The sequence below is a fragment of the Eubalaena glacialis genome, chromosome 3, assembly GCF_028564815.1.
Source record: "Eubalaena glacialis isolate mEubGla1 chromosome 3, mEubGla1.1.hap2.+ XY, whole genome shotgun sequence".
Taxonomy (NCBI): domain Eukaryota; kingdom Metazoa; phylum Chordata; class Mammalia; order Artiodactyla; family Balaenidae; genus Eubalaena; species Eubalaena glacialis.
Window position 1 is genome coordinate 59,414,402 of NC_083718.1, and position 22,705 is coordinate 59,437,106.

General features: G+C 38.1%; 1 protein-coding gene and 1 non-coding gene across 2 annotated transcripts in view; both read right to left on the minus strand.

Moving 5' to 3' along the window:
• The window catches only part of LOC133087006 (heterogeneous nuclear ribonucleoprotein H-like), a 49,909-nt gene that overhangs the window by 1,051 nt on the left and 26,153 nt on the right, over positions 1-22,705 (minus strand).
• LOC133089358 (U6 spliceosomal RNA) lies at positions 18,894-19,000 on the minus strand. The gene has a single exon (XR_009700720.1). It is a non-coding gene; the product is annotated as a U6 spliceosomal RNA (small nuclear RNA).

Below are 22,705 nucleotides of genomic sequence, written 5' to 3' on the forward strand. Positions count from 1 at the left end.
CTGCGCCTGACCCAATAAATGCTGGTCTTTTGATATTTAATAAAGTTAAATATAACTCAAAACATCTGTATCTATTAATAAATAAGCCAACAACTATGTACTTAGCCTCTACTAAACGAAATACTAGTAAAGTTACACTGGACACCATAAGAAAGTCAATAGATGAAAAAGACAGTTTCTGCCTTCTGATATCTGCTAACCAGAAAAAAGCTTTCTGACAAAAATGGCAACACTGTGATAATTATCTGCATTCAATAAGAAACAGCCCCCGAAAAAGGAAATAATAAAATTTTTAAATCACAAGTCCCGAATAAGTTTAATGTTCCCAAATTCATGACCATATGCCTTCGGCAGCAATAACAGTGTCCACCATTGGCTGTTGCCAGTTAATTCTCCTATTAAAGTGGAGCATAACAGCGAAGTCACTATTATAGGATCATTGATGTGCCAGCTTGCTACAAGGAAAAGAACTCTGTCCCATGGCCACATGTTACACCTCTAATCACCAGGGGTCATTCTGTAAAACCGAGCTGTTCCTCACAATAGAACTTGGATAAGAGATGTCACAAGAGAACCTAGATAAGAGACAAGCCACAAGAGAACCTAGATAAGAGACAGTGAAGGTGATTTGGTACAAACTCATCCTCACTACCAGAAAAATAGTTCTAAGTACATGCCAAAGAACTAATAACAAAGCATTCTTCCTATAATGTGTGATGCTCACTTCTCTCCCCACTATGGCTTTCTTAGTACTAAGCATACACTAGCAGCCCTGGTCCATGAAAGGACTGAAGCTCTTACTTTGAGGGGAGGTGTTATAAAATGTTCTAACATGGTTCATAACATGACAGAAACTGGTGGCCTAGGTCCAGATCTAACCCACAAATGCATTTTGCTTGGCCTGCATGGTGCTTAAAAAATTAGCCACAGTTAAAAGCCAGAAGATTTCACATGCTTTTCGGGGTTCTTTTTAAAAAGTGGAAGATTTGGAAACAGTGGGCTTACATTTTCACGTGAGGACAGTAAGCTACAGGACATGCTTTGTCTCTTTTCCAGAGTCTTTACATTCCTTATTGTACCTTACACTGCTCTGTTTCCTTCATGTGGGTCTGCAATTCCAAATTTAAAATATCATAATACTGTATCAAAAACTGGAAACAAGTTCAACGTTGAACAAAAATGGAAGAGTTTAAACTATGGTATTTAATGGAGTGGAATATTATTATATTGCATTTATAATGAGCACTATTGGTTGACTCCCACCCAAGTGTGCATTTCCACCCCTCTGCAATTGTAAGTTAGCTAATGATTTGAATGGGAACAGGCCCAGCTCCAGCTCCAAGTGTAGACCCTAACTGAGGTACATAATCAGCCTAATCAGGTCCTCACCTGACTCTGTCAGTGATAGACACTAACACAAGTCTAAATTGGTCCAGTCATAAGGAAGGCCAGATCTTGTGTTTGTTGGGAGAAGAAAAGTCCTCTCTCTCTCTCTGTCTCTGTCTCTATCTCTCTCTGTCTCTCTGTCTCTCTGTCTCTCTGTCTCTCTCTCTCTCTGCCTGGTGTGATGGATGCATGTGAGTCCCATAGTTATTGTAGCCACTTTGCTACCATGAGGGAAGCCAGCCTGCGGATAAAGCTGACACATGGTGCAAGAGCTTGAACCCAGATTGAAACCTACCACCTTCCTCTGGATTTAGTAACTTCCCTGAGCCAATAAATTTTCTTAGCTACTTAAGAAAGTTCGAAGTTGGCTTTTTATTACTTGCAGCCAAAGCTAAATTTTCCATGCATGTTACAGAAGAAAAGGCTGTAGTTGCACTATTTGACTCTTCTAAGGATACACTTCCAATGGGATGAATAGGTAACAACCTACGTGATAAAATTTTACAGGGTCTTGAAAGGAACTTCACCACCATCACCCCAAAATCCTTCCCTGACTAGGTTAACTTATGCCTTAGAATCCTTCACTATACTTTTTTTAAAACTTTGACTTCAGTCCTATGCCCTATTTAAATCAACTTACTCTGAGAAGAGCACTTCATGACTCTAATCAGTAATCTTGTATAAATGAGTTTATCATACGGTTTTTGAGTGGTTTTTTTACTAGTGGGACGATAGAAAAAGAGACAATGGGAACCTGAGGAAGGAAGGAATCACAGAGACAGCAAAGATGTAATAGAATTAACTACAGATATAGAAGACAAATTCTTATATTTCACAGTTCTATGCAGGGCTGAAATTCAGAGTAATTCAGGCAAATCATACTAAGCCTATATGATAAATCAAACCAATATTATAATCACCCTTTTAAGACTGAATAAGAACAAAATCAAACAATATGTATATAAGGATCAGAAAATTTCCTCAGCAGTAGAAGAGGCAAGCAGAGCCATAAATATCTCTCTGAAGAAGAAGAGCTGATGTACTACTTTTGTGATTCGATAAGAAATGGACACCTACCAAAAACTATTCCCATACCTTGTGGCAGGAGTCTGAAATTCACTTCACTATCAGAGTCCTTTTCTTGGTCTGGGGCAGTGATCCTCATCATCTTGGGAGTTTATTTTTTAAATGCAGACTTCTATACTCAACCCTGAAGAGATTCAGTAACTCTGGGGTGAGACTTGGGACTTGTTTTATTTTAACTTTTTATTACAAAAAATGTTTAAGCACATAAAAAGTAGAGAGAATAGTATAATGTCTTCATGTGCCAATCATTCAGCTTGAACAATTATCACCATATGGCCAATCTCCTCTTCCCTACCCCTCACATGGATTTCACCTATAAAAAAAGATAAATATATATTTCATTATATAGTTCTAAAAGGTAAGGATTATTTTTTTTTTTTGCAATCAATAAAATCCAGAATGTGGGAAACTCTACGGGACAAACCACCAAGTTCCTTCAGCAAATATATTGCATAAATAAAAATAGGAAGGAGGATATGCTTAAATTGCTTGAATCTTCATTTTGTTTGTTTGTTTTTTAACAGCTTCATGCAGTATAACTGCCATACAATGAACTCTACATATGTAAAGTATACAATTTGACAAGTTTTGACATATGTATACACCTGTGAAACTATCACAACAGTTAGGACAGCAAATGTATTTATCTCCCAAAAAAGTTTCCTTGTGCCTCTTTGTAAGTTCTCTCTCCTATTCCCCCATCCTCAGGCAACCACTGATCTGCTGTCATTCTAGATTAGTTTGCATGTTCTAGAGTTTTCTATAAATAGAATCACACAATAGGTATTCTATTTGGTGTTGCTTCTTTCGCTCAGTGGAATTATTCTGAGATTCATCCTCGCTGTTCATGTATCAATAGCCATTGCTTTTTACTCTTCCAGTCTCACGACATGCTTCCAGTTCCAGTATCCGCGTGAGCCATTGGGCTTCAGCATGTACTTGGCTTCAGCTCCCTCTAATACTCCATTTTTCTGTTTTCCTTTTTCTAGAACCTGGCAATTTCCCCTTTCTTGATTTCAAAATATTGAAATTGTCAACATATATTTTTTTCAATTTTTTACATTATTATCTAGCATGTTTATATTTTTGGAAAGGTAGAGAGTCTTCGTCAGCCAACTTTTGACTTTGCCATTTTATTCTGAATTTGATTAATTTTTTAACAATTTTTTTTAAAAACTCCTTTTTAACAATATAAAGAAACTATTGAAAAGGAGCTCTATTTTTTAACAATGTAAAGAAACTATACAAAGAGGGGAGCCTGCCTCTGTGTTGATGGGATGTCAGCCATTTTAGCAGAGTTCTTGCTCCCTGATGAACTCCTGACCCCAGGCATGCAAACATAGCTTTGGCAGTGACCCCAAGTTCCGTTGAAGTACTTGCCAGAGGACTAGAATTTAGATTTTGGACATATAAGAAATATTCCCTTTTTTTTTTTTTGGCCATGTGGCACGTGGGATCCTAGTTCCCCAACCAGGGATTGAACCCGTACCCGCTGCAGTGGAAGCATGGTGTCCTAACCACTGGACTGCCAGGGAAGTCCCAGAAATATTCCTTAAATATATGTGTTTTGTATTTATTCCTTAAATACATATGTTCTAAGCAACTTCAAAAATTACAAATACTTTCATGGGAAATCCACCCTCTCCACCACCTCCCACCCCTCCCCCAAGACATTCTTTTAGTCCCTTTTCCCTTTGCCACGTTAAAAAATAAGCTGCAAATTTGAAAAAAAGATTTATGTCAAAGTTCTATGAGAGTCTAACATTAAAGTAATTGAGAATTATCAAACGACTGTTGCTTTAGAATATATTAAAAGATTCCCAACACTTTCTCTAATACTTCTCCAATTTCAGGAAGATTCTCACTACTCTTTATACTTTGATTTGATGACAATAACAACCTCTAGTGGAAGATCATTTGTTTATGATATTTATACCTATATACATCATTGCTAATAATTTCAAACTTCATACCAAAGTTGAGGAGTATTTTTCATAAAAAGTATATCCTGTGATCATATTCATAATATCTTATGGAGAGTGAGTGATGTTCATTATGTTATTCTCAATGCTGTTTGGTATATTTAAAATTGCATAATAATTTTTAATTTAATGTCACTGTCACTTTGTGCTTTACTTTGGATACATACCCTTCAATCTCTTTTGTAGAACTAATAACTCTCTCTTCTGTATCCCCACAACACCTGGTACATACTTCCTTACAGCACCTATAACACTTTCTTACCTTTAAATTTTTTCATGACTATCTATCTCTACTAGATTTCATCTCTTTGAAGACAAATATCATGTCTTTTTTTTCCCTAGTACCCAAACATTTAGTAGATGTTTATTGTATGAATAATTGAATAATGCATTCATACATTTGTCTTGGAAATGCTTCTCTTCTCAATGAAACAGAGAACTTAAGTAATATAACAAATTACTGAGTTTCCTGATAATTTATCATAAATTACTTTCTTTGGTTGCAAGCGACACAAATGTTCTCTGCATAGAGAAAGCAAGCATTTTTTAAAAATTGTATCAACAATACAATTAAGGATCTCTATCAATAATTCTAATTTGGGGGCTTCCCTGGTGGCGCAGTGGTTGAGAATCTGCCTGCCAATGCAGGGGACACGGGTTCGAGCCCTGGTCTGGGAAGATCCCACATGCCGCGGAGCAACTGGGCCCGTGAGCCACAACTACTGAGGCTGCGCGTCTGGAGCCTGTGCTCGGCAACAAGAGAGGCCGCGATAGTGAGAGGCCCGCGCACCGCGATGAAGAATGGCCCCCGCTTGCCACAACTGGAGAAAGCCCTCGCACAGAAACGAAGACCCAACACAGCTAAAAATAAATAAATAAATTTATAAAAAAAAATAATAATAATAATAATTCTAATTTGTCGGCAATCAATGCTTGACCTAGCTACTTTATTAGAAGAAATGTATTTGTCTCTATGCCAGTGACTCCTAACTTCTTGCCTCAACATTCATTTTCTCTTTCCACCTTAATAACAAAATCCCAAATTTATTCAAGATTAGAATGTGCATAGTTAAAAGATTACAATTCCTGGACTCCCTTGCAGCTATGTACTCTGGCAAAAGAGAAGTAACTGAGAAATTATCTTCAAAGAAAAGGAATGGGCTCCTCTCCTTTCATTCCTCCTGCTCCCTTGAACATAGATGTGGTGGTTGAATCTAGCAATCGTCTTGAACGTGAGTACAAGTGCACACCATAGGAATGGTGAAGTAATGAACTGGGAGCAGTTTAGATGAACTGGAAGGAGTGATGAACTGATGACTTTGTAGAACCTCCAACCCACCTGGAACACCAACTTCCAAACTTCATTTATACAGAATGAAACCTTGTATTTTTAATCCATTACTATTTTTTTTATTTTTGGTTTTACTCACTGCAGCTGAACCTAAATCTAACCACTGCTACAATACTTAAACCTTATTTTAAGGTCATACTCCTTCATTGATTCATATGATTTTAGAATAGTTAAAATAGTTTCATAATACTGTAATTCCTTTAAAATTGAAATTCTTTATTTATACCCATTATACCTAGGATAGCTGATACAGGAAGGTTGGATGAGAATTTCAGTAATTATTTTGTCTTAATAACCATGGCTAAAATGCATGTTTTATGTCGATTTGAGTTTGATATTCTTTTTACTGAAAGTACACTGAATTTTCTCTCTGCCTTAGGGAGGTTGAATTTTCTCATTCAAATTTTACATTTATTTTTCCATAAGGTTTGAATATTCTATATTCTTTATTTCAGGATTCTACTGTAGTGACTGGTGAATAAAACTAATACAGGAATTGGAAATTTTTTATTTTATAAATTTGGGTTTGCAGTGCTTATTTCCTCCTAAAACCTGAACCTGCGAGTTCTGAAAGGTTTCCACTAACCGTACAGTGGAAAATCTGTGTACTCATTACATTGAGATAGTGTGACTTGTGAGATATAGTCAAAACATAACTGTTCTCTTGAAATTAATTCAGAGGGGTGATTTTTATCCTCTGCCACTAAGAAGAAAATTACAACCAGTCTCATGACTTTTCTGCTCACTTATCTTACAATCACTTTAAATCACAAAATTCAGCCTCAATTTGACATTTAGAAAGGAAAGCCTTAGAGAAACGGAATGTGGTCAGCTGCTTCTCTCTTTCCTACTTGCTTTCTTCCCTACTCAGTAGCTGTTGTTACTGACTCTCTAGGTTGGAGTACAGGGAACGAATAGGGAAAAGGGAGCAGAAATGTCTTAATTGGCTGGCATTATAGTAAGATGACTTTGTATTCTTTGGGACTCACAGATGTTTAAAACTGATTATTTGTCTTCAGGGGTTCACATGCTTGACCAATCAAGCCACAGCTCCTCCAATAACTCCTGACACTGGGCATATATTCTATTCCTCTTGCTGCCACTTTTCCCTTATCCTCAGATTTCTTGGACATCCACAACATTCGGTTCTTTCTGTTAGAGCCCAACTGACGTTTTAGTCAGTTCTTCTTGGACAGGAGTCAAAAAGATCTCTGGACTGATTCTTTCTCCCTTGCGTGGCCCACATCTGCTCTGTGGGAAGCTTTATGCATCCTTTGTCCTGACAAACTCTAAGAGCTTACTGGTCCCAGTACTATTGGGTATAGCTTCTCCAATAACAAAGAGCCTGCCAGGCCATCTCTTTCTGGCCATCTAGATTTTCCCGGGGCGGGGTTGGGGGGAGTCAGACCTCAGTCCTTTATTCTCCTTCCTTCCCACCACGGTTCTCTGAATAATCCTGTAAGATTCCACACTCACTAGGCTGGAGGTGAAAGGGCAAGCACCCTCTCCTCCTTTACCTTTGTGAGAGGGCTTAGGATGCACAGCATGGCTTTCTCTAAAGAACACCTCTTCGCAAATGCAGTCTCACTATCCAGCTGTCTGACCCTTGTGGTTTTTAAGAACCATCTAATCAGTGGAAATTTGTTTGAAATTTCTGCTTGGTGGTCTGGTACTTCACTCTGAAAAATCACACCTGTTGCATTGGAGTGTTTCAGTCACAATTTCCTATGCAACTTCCTGTTACATTTGTTACAGCTTCAGGATTCAAAGAGCCAGGTTTTTCAGATACTTGTTTAACCAAGAGAAAACTAGCATATTTTCCAAAAAATTATGATTTAAAAAATAAAATCCTTTATTAGAACAACAGGATTATAAGCTGGTGATAATAATCACAAAGTGGTCACTTATATTCAAAGTAAAATTTGGTATTTTTCTCTCTGATCAGTAACTTATCAGTAGTTTCTTTGAATTCCTAAATCCTCTTCCCCACTCCACCATGAATACTTTCAGAACTAAGAAACCTTCCTCTAACAAATCCTAAATTCTTCCTCTCAGAGTAAAAAAATCTTTCAGAATACATATTTGGCGGCCCTCTTTAAAATCAAACACCTCTTTAAGAATCAAAAGCCCTTCTTGATATATGTGTTGCTGCTTCTACATATTTTAACTTTATCTTATCTAAAGACTTTCCTTTTTTTCTAAGTGGATAAACAGAAAGAAGAAAAGAAAACGTGCAGGCATATAATAGACTTGTATCTCTGGCATGATTACCTTATTACTTTTTTCTCTAACCAGCATAAAATATAACCACCATTACTCACCCCTAAAACTCTGCCTTTTGAGGGATATTACTTCAAAGTCCTCCTCTTCTTTCTTAGTCAAAGCTTTCCATATATTGACTCGTGGTTTCTTATTTTATGTAATGGGTTTTAATCTATTTCCATCAATATTTAATTTAATGCTCAAAATGGACCAGATTTGCCCATGGAGACCTTTCAGGCTGGATTCTGTGATATACACCTCCACCACCACCATCATTCCTGGAGCACTTTGCTTTCTGGCTCAGCAAGATGTTCCAAGCTTATCTTGCACTTTTGCTGCCCCAGTACTGGAATCATCCAGTTCTCCAAGAAGCCTGGTTACAGTTGTGGAGAATGGTATTTAGAAGCCAAAATCTGGGGAATAGATGTGCTCAATTGTATTGGGGTGTTGTTACTCCCAGGCCCTTTCAGTGGACAGAGCTAGGAAATATAGAGGTACAAAAACACATATACACTTTTAGATCTATATTTATTTTATATCTATTTATATCTGTCTATCTATCTATCATCTATCTGGATATATAATCATGAATTCACACAAATACCTCCAATAATAATCTAACACCACAATGTTTATTCTAGTTTTCTTTTTTTTCCATCTAATAGTGGGAAACCTGGTTCCAACTTTTTTTTTTTTTTTTTTGGCTGTGTTGGGTCTTCATTTCTGTGTGAGGGCTTTCTCTAGTTGCGGCAAGTGGGGGCCACTCTTCATCGCGGTGCACGGGCCTCTCACTATCGCGGCCTCTCTTGTTGTGGAGCACAGGCTCCAGACGCGCAGGCTCAGTAGTTGTGGCTCATGGGTCAAGTTGCTCCGTGGCATGTGGGATCTTCCCAGACCAGGGCTCGAACCTGTGTCCCCTGCATTGGCAGGCAGACTCTCAACCACTGCGCCACCAGGGAAGCCCTGGTTCCAACTTTTTAATGTATTTGCTTATGTAATCAACTCCCTGGTAAGTAACAGATCTTCCAGAGTCACCACCACTCCCTTTTCTACATAGATATCCTCCTCACCCATTCAGGCTCTGACAACAATCCTCGTCTGCCCCTACGATATGAATGTCCTCCTCATAATGCTGAGGCTTTGACTCCTCATGCATGGCCAGTTTTCTGTGTGGATCCCTAATAGCCCATGTCAGGCTGCCCCTCTGCATGGGTGCCCTCTTCACTTCAATCAGTCTATGACTATCCATACTAGGCAGTCCTCTAATATAGGCACCTCCTTTCACATATGGCTCCCAAACCCCTCTCTGAGCTCTCTGATTCTTCCCAACTCAGACCCAATGCCAGCCTTGCTCTATCCTACCTAATGGCTTTGGGAAGGAAAAGGAAGTAAAAGAAAGAGGAAAAGTCATATATATAGTTTGCAAAGCCACAAAACTGGTTAGATCTCCTAGGAAATGAGGACAGAGGAGAACTGAGCCTTGGGGGAACTCCAACTCTGACATTTACTTGTCAAAATAATGAGGAGGAACAAAAAAAGTACACTGTGAAGAAGGATCCAGAGATGGGGTAAAACCAGGAGAGAGAAGTTTCTTGGAAGCCAAAGTAGAATGTGTTCCAAAAATGTCAACTGCATTGAATACTACTAAAAGGTGAAGCATAATGAAGAGGATTTTATCATTGGGTTTAGTGATATGGAGAGCAAAGGTATGTTTGATGAGAGTATTACCAGTGAAATGGTGAGGGGAAAAAAATGTAATTGGAGTAAATTCAAGATAGAATGAGAGTTAATGATATGGGACAGCACATATGAAAAATTCTTCTGAGTTTTTCTGTAAAGAGGAGTAAAGAAATGGGGGAGTGGCTAAAGAGGGTTGTGAGATCGAGAGGGTTTCTTTTATTAATTAAGAGATATTAAATATAGTTGTATGTTAGTGTTAATGATCCCACAGGGAGGGAAAAATTGATACAGGAAAGAGATGGGATAATTTTAAGAGCAAAGTTCTAGAATGGGCAAAAGGAGGTAGGACCCAGAGCACAAGAGGAGAGTTTGGATTCAAACAGAAACAGGAACAGTTCAGCCTTCATAATAGGAGGGAAGGTGAAATGCAAGTAGGTGGGTGGAATTAGTGGTGAGAAGCTGTGAAAGTTCCCTTCTGACTGCTGCTTTTTTCTCAGAAATAAAAAGCAAGGTCATCAGCTGAGAGGGAGAAGGGAGGAAGATTCTTGAGGGGAATGGCGTCATCTGGAAGAATGGGAGAGACAAATGACTAGGGAAATGTAAAGAATGGCTGGGTAACACTGAGAATCCACTTGAAACCTGAGGCCATAATTTTAAAGTGAGTCCAGTCAGCATGATGACTTTTTTTCTCTAGCTGATTAGGTGCAGGCACTGAGGAGGTGGGAAGTTGTATTACAGCAGGCTTAGAGTTTTGCCAAGTAAATACCAAAGGAGAGAAGGGCAAGCGTGTTGAGGGTATGAGCTATGACTGCTCACAGTACAAATCATCTCATGAAAGAGTTTAAAAAATATTAGCCATATAATGTTTAAAAATGCATTTTAGGGACTTCCCCGGCAGTCCAATAGTTAAGACTCCGCAATTCCAATGCGGGGGAGCAGGTTCGATCCCTGGTCGGGGAACTGAGATCCTGCATGCTGTGTGGCAAGACCAAAAAATAAAAAATAAAAAATATTTTTTAATTAAAAATGCATTGTAATAAAAATTTAATAATTATAAAGTAGTTTCACCATAGTGACATATGTATATGTGTAGTGATAGATAGATAGATAAAATATTATCTTCTTAACCATAATTGCCAGTCACATTTGGAGTTAACATTGTTTCTGTGTGCAGGAATTATTGATACAAATACTAAATAAATTCAGAAATCAATATTACTGTCATCATCAATATTTTCACTATACAACCATAAGCTCTATAATAAATGGCTACTGTTTCTTATCTCAGAACTGAACGCAGTTTAGGAAATTCTGGGCTAAATTTTTCCCTTTGCATCTAGGAGGCTATTAACCGTTTTGACTCATCTCACCTCTGTTCTGTCTTGAGGCACCAACAGTTTAAACAGTTATTAGGTCAGTAATTTTATTATCTCACTCCAAACATAGTATAAGCCAATAGGAAAATCCATTGGTACTGACTTTGTGAGCATAGTTAGGTGTATATCACAGATGGCTCCACTTTTGACATCCAGATGTGCCTTAGGCCACAGTCCCTTTTAGAACTGCGTGGGTCAAGGTCTTTGTATATTCATTCATTGTATATCCTCTTACAAATACTTGAACAACTGCCTTGTGTTGGCTCAGTGGGGGGACAAAAAAATTAATATGCTTTCTACGCTCAAGAGCTTTCCTCAACAGTAGGCCAGATGAGACATACACACAAATAATTCTATAAAGCAGTTTATGATGAGTATTATACTGTTGATATAAATTGAATCTATAGTTACACAAAGTGATTGTTCATTCCAGGAATGAACGAAGAAGTCATTAAGGAAGACATAGAGACATGGTATTTCAACTGGGACTTGAAGGATGGCAGAATTTTGAAAGAGAGAGAATAGAATAACAAAGTTTTCCAGGCAGAAGGCGTGTCATGAACAAAGACATGGAGGTAAGAAGGGAAAAAATGGGTGGAAAGAATAACATTTTTTTTTTTAAGATTTAGGGGTTTATTGTTTTTTGTTTATTTGTTTGTTTTTTGGCCACACCACGTGGCTTGCAGGATCTCAGTTCCCTGACCAGGGATTGAGCCCGGGCCTCGACAGTGAAAGCACCAAATCCTAACCACTAGACCACCAGGGAACTCCCAAGAATAACATGTTTTAGATATCATTTGGCAGCAAGAGCAAAAATCCACTTGATAATGTTTAAAGCAGAATTTGTTTAAAAAGAAATTTCTCATAGATTCAAGAATGGGTAGCAAGTGTATCTGGGCCACACAAGTTTGTGGAACCAGGAACCAGAAAGTTAAGAACCAAGGTTATTCTTTCCTTCATTCCTATTTTTCATTATCTATTTCTTTTCTCTTTCTCTCCAGCCTGGTGTGTCAGTTTGGATCCTCCGAGAAGTAAACACCAGAACATGCACAAAGGAAAAAGCCCACCCTAGCTCCTAGCACTAGTTCCCAATAACTTATCAGAGTCTCTGTGAACCATTTCCAATTTCCTGGTATGGAGAATTTGAATGATTCAGTTTGGGTCAAATAAAAAAGCGTGTCTATTTTTAAAAATGCTCAAGTTGGAACAAGAAGATCTGGGAGTATGTGTACAATGCAGGGAATACAGCCAATATTTTATAATAACTATAAATGAAGTATAACCTTTAAAAATTTTGAATCATTATTGTACATCAACTATAATTTAAAAAAAGATCTGAGTTTGAATTGCAGATCTGATATACATTGCCCATGTGATTTTCTTAGCTAATAGTTACTCTCTACATGTGTTGCTGCCTTGTCTGTTAAAGGAGGATTAATAATACTTTACAGGGCTATTATAAGAATTAAGCAATATAATAAATATGAAAACTCCTTGAAAATTGTAAAGTCTTATACAAAGCAAAAGCGAAAGGATTAAAGGAAGAAAAAGTAGTCCAGATTCGATAATCAGGGTTTGTTTCTTTTAATAGAGGAATGCATAATGAATCAGAGCAAAGAATAGGGAGTCAGAGAATCTGTTAGGAAGCTACACAAATAATCGGTTTGGAAGGATGTGGTCCCAGCTCATGGCAGGGATGAAAGGCAGTGGTGGTAACTATACAATAGTAATAATAGTAATAGAATTGGGATAAAATAGTATTAGAATTAGAATTAGATAAGAAAGTGGATGGAAAATAATTTTGAAATTTTATGCAATGTAAGCCAACCCATGCAGATTAACCCCTCTTTTGAGTAATCTTCCAGACTCTAGATAAATCTATGAAAAAGGGAAGAGACTATATTTCATTCAGGAATACTCTTCCAGAAAAAGAATTAGGCTCCTTGCATATGAAACTCTTAAGAAGGAGAGAAGATAGAATAATGTTAAAATGATACTTTTGAGCCAGAACTAGCCTCCATGGAGAGGGGCAATTTGTTTATGAGAAATATAAGTAGATGGCCAAGTACGATATTTTTGACTGGTACCAAAAACTACCTTGCCCGATAATATATTCTGAACTGGTCATGCTATGGTGGCTAATGTTTATGCTTTGAATTAAAGACACTGAAGGTTTCTGTTAATATGTACATATTATCTTGGAATAATTCAGCAAGGAAAAGTGGCTTGTTATAAGATACCAGCAGGGAAACCCACTAATAAAGAGGAAGATTTTTAAGGACGTAAACCTTGTTGAAAAATATCACCTTAAAACTAATCAGTTTATCATAATATCTGTCCTGACACCTAGAATGACCAGAAGGAAAAGCAAAGTAGGACTGGGGAATTTTGCTGCAGAGGCAGAGAATCACGAATGGGCTCAAGCTGAGATTGACAACTTGTGAGAATTGTTGTAACTGTCACAATTCATCTCCCCTTCTTCACCCCTGGCTGCTATGTGTAATATGAAGCAGAACATTGGGAAATACCCCAGGAGAATTGCATTTTAGGTTCTTCTAACAGTAGAGAAGACTAGAAAGATGGAGTTGTTGCATACTGAGATAGGGAAAATTTTAGGAGGAAATAGAAGGGGACAGAATCAGGAGTTCATTTTTGGATGCATAAAGTTCCAGGTGCCTATTAAATAACCAAATACAGATGTCAGGTAGGCACTTAGATATACAAAGTTGGATTTATGAGACTGAAGTTCAGGAGAGAAGCCTGAAACAGATATATAAATTTGGGATTGCCAGTATATAGGGACAATATTTAAAGCCACAGGCTAAAAGAGATCACCACAAGAGGGAATAGAAATGGAGAAGAGAAAAGAACCAAGGACTGATCCCTAGAGCAGTTCAACATTTAGAGGCTGAAGAGATAAGGACGAACTCGCAAAGGAAACTGCAGATGAGTGGCTGGTGGAGTAGAAGGGAAATCAGATTAAGTGTGGGTGTATAGGGAGCCAAATGAAGATAGTGTTTTAAGGAGAAAGGAATGATCAGCTAGTACTGAATGCTGCTGATAGGGTCAAGAGGATAAGAAGTGAGCAATTCAGTATCAATCCTGAGTTTCAAGGAAATGAGGACAACTACGATTTTTTTTTGTTTGTCTGTTTGCTTTTAAAATCACAGTGATAGAGGTGATGATTTCTTACTGCCTTTTAGGTAAATATATGGTACTATCTTAAGAAGATTATAGTCAGAATACTCATTGAATTTACTATAGTTCCCCCAAATAGTCACATTTACTGAGTTCCTTTTATGAAGAAGACCCTGCGCTAGCTATTGGAGAAACAAAGATGAGTAAGATATGGGTCCTGACTTGGAAAATCACTGCCAAAAAAAAAAAAGGAAAAAAATCATTACCACCATATTCTGAATACATACTATGTGCCCAGCACTAGGTAAGGCACTTTACAAATGCTACCTCATTTAATAACAACAACAACCCTATGAGCCAGGTATGTTTTATAATCATTTTTAAAATGAGCAAACAGAGGCGCAATCAGGTTAAATAATTTGACTAAGTCACTCAAGCACTAAGAATAGGAAGTGTGTGTGTGTGTGTGTGTGTGTGTGTGTGTGTGTGTGTAAGACTTAAAACAACCATTTCTTTAACTCACGGTTTTATGGCTCAGCAATCTGGGCTGGGATTACATGTGTAGCTCTTCTGGTTCAGTTTGACTCATTCACGCGTCTGCAGTCAAGAGCCTGGCAGCTAAAAGGTCCTGCTTCTGGGGCTTAGCAAGCTGTCAGCTGGGCGGGTCGGGGGGCTGAGCCATATGTCTCTCATCCTCTGGCAGACTAGCCTGGGCTCAGCCCATGGACTGTCGAGGTTGTAAGAATGAAAGTAGAGGCATGCAAGGGCTCTTAAGGCCTTCGCTAAGAACTGGCACACAATATTACTTCTACCACATTGTATTGGTCACAGTAAATCACAAGGCCCACATTCAAGGTGTAGGGAACTTGCTCAATAAATATGTCCACAACATCTTGCATTTAGTGGGTGCTCAGTAAATGCTTATCAAACAAATGAAAATAAAAATTTCAGTCTTAAAGTATATAGACTCCATTCAGTGTAATCAATTGATAAATTTTTTTCCTCGTCTGCAGGGGGCCAGAAGCCTCAACCCATCCATTCTTACCTTTGCTTTCAGAATAGCAAATGAGGATCTAGGAAGGAGGAGTAAGAGGCAGCTCCACTTAAAGTCACAGTGAGGAATCTCAGCTGGCCCAAAAAAAGTTCCTCTAAAGAGATCCAGGGCATCATCAGAAGGCTAGGTCAGGTAACTGGCCCAAGCCTGGCTACCTGAATTGAAAGCCACATGCCTTACCCTTCACCTATGGGGAAGAAAGACTTTTAGGCCTTAGTGAGGGCATGGAGACAGCCTCCTTTAACCCTTTTTCCTCCAAAATTTAATAGCTTTATTAAGATTGAAATGATGTAGAATGAATTGCACATATTTAAAGTGTACAATTTGATACCTCTTGACATATGTATATATGAAACTATTACCTGTTAAACTATTACCATGATCAAAATAATGAACATATCCATCACCCCAAATTTTCTTTTTTTTAATATATATATATTTTTTTAATAAATTTATTTATTTTATTTATTTACTTTTGGCTGTGTTGGGTCTTCGTTGCTGTGCACAGGCTTTCTCTAGTTGTGGCGAGCAGGGGCTAGGCTACCCTTCTTTGAGGTGCACGGGCTTCTCATTGCGGTGGCTTCTCTTGTTGCAGAGCACAGGCTCTAGGTGTGCAGCCTTCAGTAGTTGTGGCTCGCGGTCTCTAGAGGGCAGGCTCAGTAGTTGTGGCGCACAGGCTTGGTTGCTCCGTGGCATGTGGGATCTTCCTGGACCAGGCCTCGAACCCATGTCCCCTAAATTGGCAGGCGGATTCTTAACCACTGTGCCACCAGGGAAGCCCCACCCTAAACTTTCTCATTGCCGCTTTTTAAGCCCTCCCTCCTGCCTCTCCCTGTCCTCCACTGCCCTAATCAACCTCTAATTTGCTTTCGGTCATATAGGATTAGTTTGTATTTTCTAGAATTTTATTTAATTCTGCTCTGGAAATTGACGTTTGTCCTTGGGAGATCAATGTGTGTATGTGTGCCTTATCTGATGATTGTCTCCTAAATCCTTAGAATACCAAAGTTCTTTCTAGATCCTAAACGATGCAGCTGGACTTAGAGTAGAAAGTGCACCCGAAACCCCCATGCCTTTTCCATGGTATTATTCTAGACTGAAACATGCAAGGCGGGGAAATGTGCTGCCAGGAGATACTCAGATCCACAGACTATCAGGAGGGGGAAGGAGGCTGTGGGCTATAATCTATGATTCAAACAATCCATTAGCAGCAGAAAAATGAAGAGTGTTTTCTAATTGGACAGAGAATGCCTGTCTCAGCAGCAGAGGGCATGTGGGTGAATCCATAATAGATGTGGTGCAACACCTCCTACCCTTCATTTTCCCAAATATACCAAGGAAGGCAATTCTAATGAGTGGCTGAGGGAAATCTGAGGTTTGGGTTGTGCCCTGCAGAAGGAAGAATAGAGAGCTCTGGGAGCACATATGAGCGACATCTAAGGAAGGAAGGCTCTGAAGGAATGCTTCCCATAGGACAAGACATCTGAGCTGCATTTTGGATTAATAACATTTTCCATAAACTGTCTAGCAAAACCAATAGAAATCCTGATGAGCAGAGTTTTTAGGGAACTGATGCATAGATAGGTGAATATATTTCCCCAAAGAAAATATGAAGCATATGGTCTGACATCTGATTTGGCAATACGACAGAATGTTTGAAATTGGGACTCTCCAGAAAAAGAGAGCATATGGTCACTCTAAGCGTAGGGTGTAGTTTGGGAGAAGGCTCTAAGGTGTGAGAGGAATAAGCCAAAGAAAGGGTGACTGACAGCACTGAGATTAAGCAAATGTCTAATGTCATCAACATTGATTGCAGAGAGTTAAAAATAGAGCTAACATATAGAAGCCAACCAAGATCCCCTGAAGAGTTTCTCGCCCATTCTCCTCTCTCTGGTGTGACAGATATTAACAGCAGCCAGCAATGCCTACCAGGTAGGCTTTAGAAGTGGGTGATGATAGATTTTGAGGCAATAGTGGACGCGAGGGTCAGCAAAATCAGTGAAGTAGTTGGGGAAACAGGCAGCAAATACTGCTGCAAAGATACTGATTATACTTCCTCTAAACTCCCACCGTATGACAAATACCAGCATTGTAACTATTTTATTTAACAGTTTGTATGGTCCTCAAATAGAAGAAAAAGACAAAAGATGTTCTTCCTTTTTGAAAGGGAGACAATACTTTTAACCTAAAGAGAAAATGGATTAGGTTAATTGCATTTTGGTACTACCTGCTTGACTTCTTCCTATACAAGGTATAAACTCCTAAGGGCCTGTATTTAAAATAGTGTACTTCATAGGATAAGAGAAAATAAATTTTAAAAATCTAAGGACTTGAGAAGGGAATAAAAGAGTGAAAGTCAACTAGAAACCTATTTCAGGGAGGAAGTAATTTGTGAAAATCAAATAACTGGGTGATGGTGACAAAAGAAATAATGACAGTTCTTGGAGCGGATGATACATTTTCAGAATTTGAGTTTACTTCTTTGCATTTCATGACAGAATGAAGTGATTAATATCATACATTCACATTGAGGAAAATGGGCATCTTGAATAGAGCAGATAATTTTAAAAAGAAGAAATGAGATAATCTCTTTGTTTATCAAATTAACAAAAATTTTAAAAAATGATAGTGCTCAGGGACATCCCTGGTGATGCAGTGGTTAAGAATCCGCCTGCCAATGCAGGGGACACAGGTTCGAGCCCTGGTCTGGGAAGATCCCACGTGCCACGGAGCAACTAAGCCCGTGCGCTACAACTACTGAGCCCGCGCGCCTGGAGCCTGTGCTCAGCAACAAGAAAAGCCACCACAATGAGAAGCCCGCATACCGCAACAAAGAGTAGCCCCTGCTCGCCGCAACTAGAGAAAGTCTGCACGCAGCAACGAAGACACAACACAGCCAAAAATAAATAAATAAAAATTTTTAAAAATGATAATGCTCAGTGTTGTTGAGGGTAGAAGTATGTAGTCTCACAGATGACTAGGGGGAGCATAAAAGCCATGACTTTCCTGGGAAGCACTTTGGAAAAATATAAGAAAAATCTCAAAAATGAGCAGAGCATCTGATATAAAAATTCTACTTCTAATATTTATGTTTGGGAAATAATCAGAAAAATGTTCAAGGATAGATATATAATTTTAATAGTATTGTTTACAAAGCTGAAAATGTCCAAGAGTTAATTAATGAATGTGATGATACTTCTACACATTGTAAAATGTGCAGTCATTTAAAATATCTATATGCATATACATGGGAAGAAATTCATAATACTAATAATAAAGTAGGTTCTGAAATAGTATGTATAGTTTGACCTCTCAAATTTTTAAAACTTCTATAGCTGTAGACATGAATGCTTACAAAAAAAAAAAAAAATACCAAAATGTTCTCAGTGACAGAATTATGGATGCCTATTCTATTTGTCTTCTTGTATCTTCTATTTTTCTTTAATAAAGATGTACTGTTTATGTAATAACATTTTAATTGAAGTATAATTGATATACAATATCATATTACTTTCAGGTGTACAAAATAGTAATTATATATATTCATATATATTGAAATGGTCACTATGACAAGTCTAAAAAATATGGAATGCTTCACAAATTTGCATGTCATCCTCACACAGGGGCCATGCTAATCTTCTCTGTATCATTCCAATTTTAGTATATATGCTGTCAAAGTAAGCACTATAATAACATTTTAATGACCATTTTATGAACAGGAGTATCCTCACTGAAGGTTTTCTCTCCAAAGGATGAAAAATCAGAGTGCAGGTGTATGATGTCCTGAAGGTGAGGCTGAATGAGAAGTGCATATGTTCAGGAGGGATGTCTAACTAACAGGAGAAATGACAAAGAACTTTTATATATGCTCCATAAATGAATAAATGAGCAGAGATATTTTTAGGTCACCATTTGCTTCTATTTTGGGAGGCTTTAAAAATTCTTCATCTGGAGAAATAAGCATTCATAAATTTGGGGGTACGGGATGAGATGGAGTGGGGAAATTCAAATATTTTCTGTCAGCAACTTTACTTCTGTCAGTGTTTGTTTATCTCATCACCAAGGGAAAATGGTTCACAATAGTCTCGACCATCAGAAACATCTCAGGATTTCAAAAATACAGTAAGAATAATCATTATTGATGCCTTTGCAGCACTTTTCAAAATGTTAAAAAAAAAAATCACTAACATCAAATAGTGTCTGTAATAACCCTATGAGCCAAATCAAATCAATATGATTCATAGGGTCATCATGAAATGCAGGTTTCCAAACTGGTGACACACAAAAGTGTCTGTTTCAGTCAAGGTTCTTGGTAGCAGTAATAGAGACCAGCTCTCACTGATTTCAGCAGATCAATAGTGGATTAAAAGGACATTGGGTAGCGTATACAGTGGAGAAAAGATAGCCTCTTCAATAGGTGGTGCTGGGAAAACTGGACAGGTACATGTAAAAGTATGAAATTAGAACACTCCCTGACACCATACACAAAAATAAACTCAAAATGGATTAAAGACCTAAGTGTAAGGCCAGACACTATCAAACTCTTAGAGGAAAACATAGGCAGAACACACTATGACATAAATCACAGCAAGATCCTTTTTGACCCAGCTCCTAGAGAAATGGAAATAAAAACACAAATAAACAAATGGGACCTAATGAAACGCAAAAGCTTTTGCACAGCAAAGGAAACCATAAACAAGACCAAAAGACAACCCTCAGAATGGGAGAAAATATTTGCAAATGAAGCAACTGACAAAGGATTAATCTCCAAGATTTACAAGCAGCTCATGCAGCTCAATAACAAAAAAACAAACAACCCAATCCAAAAATGGGCAGAAGACCTAAATAGACATTTCTCCAAAGAAGATATACAGATTGCCAACAAACACATGAAAGAATGCTCAACATCATTAATCATTAGAGAAATGCAAATCAAAACTACAATGAGATATCATCTCACACCGGTCAGAATGGCCATCATCAAAAAATCTAGAAACAATAAATGCTGGAGAGGGTGTGGAGAAAAGGGAACACTCTTGCACTGTTGGTGGGAATGTAAATTGATACAGCCACTATGGAGAACAGTATGGAGGTTCCTTAAAAAACTAAAAATAGAACTACCATACGACCCAGCAATCCCACTACTGGGCATATACCCTGAGAAAACCATAATTCAAAAAGAGTCATGTACCAAAATGTTCATTGCAGTTCTATTTACAATAGCCAGGACACGGAAGCAACCTAAGTGTCCATCATCGGATGAATGGATAAAGATGTGGCACATATATACAATGGAATATTACTCAGCCATGAAAAGAAACGAAATGGAGGTATTTGTAGTGAGGTGGATGGAGTTAGAGTCTGTCATACAGAGCGAAGTAAGTCAGAAAGAGAAAAACCAATACAGTATGCTAACACATATATATGGAATCTAAGGGAAAAAAAAAAAAGGTCATGAAGAACCTAGTGGCAAGACGGGAATAAAGACACAGACCTACTAGAGAATGGACTTGAGGATATGCGGAGGGGGAAGGGTAAGATGTGACAAAGAGAGAGAGTGGCATGGACATATATACACTACCAAACATAAAATAGATAGCTAGTGGGAAGCAACCGCATAGCACAGGGAGATCAGCTCTGTGCTTTGTGACCACCTAGAGGTGTGGGATAGGGAGGGCGGGAGGGAGGGAGATGCAAGAGGGAAGAGATATGGGAACATATGTATATGTATAACTGATTCACTTTGTTATAAAGCAGAAACTAACACACCATTGTAAAGCAATTATACTCCAATAAAGATGTTTAAAAAAAAAAAAAAAGGACATTGGGTTATACTTCCATAATCTTTAAAAATGATATTGGGTGGCTTACAGAATTGCTGGGAGGGCTTGAAAAACTAGGCTTGAAGCTAAGCAGGAGGAATAAACCACCCACAGAACTGATCTGACGAGGAAGTTGGCTAGAATAACCAACCGTCCTGGTTTTCCTGGGGCTGAATGGTTTCCAGAGATTCAGAGTTTTCCATGCTAAAACTGGGTAAGTGCTAGGCAAACTATGAGAAGATGGTCTCCCTCTACCCACCCCCCCAACCCCCCACCGCAGCCAGCACCACGGACATCAGGCACTAGACCACACAATCTGCCCTTTGGCCACCTCTACATTGGAAACTGTAGATTGCAGAAATGTTTCCTGTCAGTAGGTTAAGAGAGAGAGAGAGAGAGAGACTGTTGCTTGTATCTTCAGGGCTGAGTCAAAAGTCCAGCAGATGTCTGATTGAAAAGCCTAGGTCACATGCCTTCACCTTAGCTGCAAGGGAGGGAGAGAAAGTGATTATCTGACATCTTCCACTTCCATTATGGGAGGTATCTTTGCTCACCACCAAGATTTACACGGTGAGGAATTCTCTAAATATAGGAAAGCAGTTCAGGTGGCCCAAATAATGACCAATTTCCACTACAGAATCCAAATTATTTTTAATTCTCTAATATTATTTATTTAAGAACACTAAGGCAACCGTTTGGTGTATAGTAGTTTCTTTGATTTAAAATTAAGCTTTAAAAGTCAGATTAACAGCATGTTACTGTAATACCATCTTAATTACTTGGCCACAAAATAGTTTACGCCTGTTATAACTTTTACAACTATGTGACAAACATAATCCTATATTTAGGTTGTAAAAAATTTAATCCTTCTGACTTTTGTCCACCACAATGGACGGTTCCCTTTCCATTATTTACCCAGGAAAATTTTTTTCTCTCTTTTGTTTCTAATATTTCTAGAGGAGACAAGTGTTTGCCAAGAAGAAATGGATTTGAATGGAAACATTTTATCGAGGACAAACCTTAAGAAGAGTAATGGACAATGAGTTCTGCATAACCCTTCGGCCTTCACTCTTACGTTTACTGTGATCAAGTGATTTGAGCAAAGGATTTCAAGTCAGTGCTCATGTATTTTTTGTAGCTTTTCATTTCTCTTACAGAATGACCTGGAACAAACCCATTGAGATTTTTTGTCTTGTCTTCATATACTGAACTATAAAATGGGAATGCCTGTAGTTAATCAAAGATACAGTTTTTACTGATAGTAAACAACAAAACAATGGACCAAGAATTCTGGTCCTGCCTTTCATGGTGTAATTGTGCAGTCTTGAGGGTATCACTTAAATTCTCATGTGTCAGTTTCCCCAATCTATAAATGATAACAATACCTGCACTATCTATTTCAAAATATATATGAGAAAAAGCAGTTTTTAAAGTATAGAACAGTGTTAAGTATAGCAAAGTGTTATTACTGAATTACTCTTGCAGCATTTAGTGCTAAAAATGCAGAGTGCTTCCTTTGATTTTATCTAGGAGACATGTCTCTGAAAATCAATTTAAAATTATAGAAG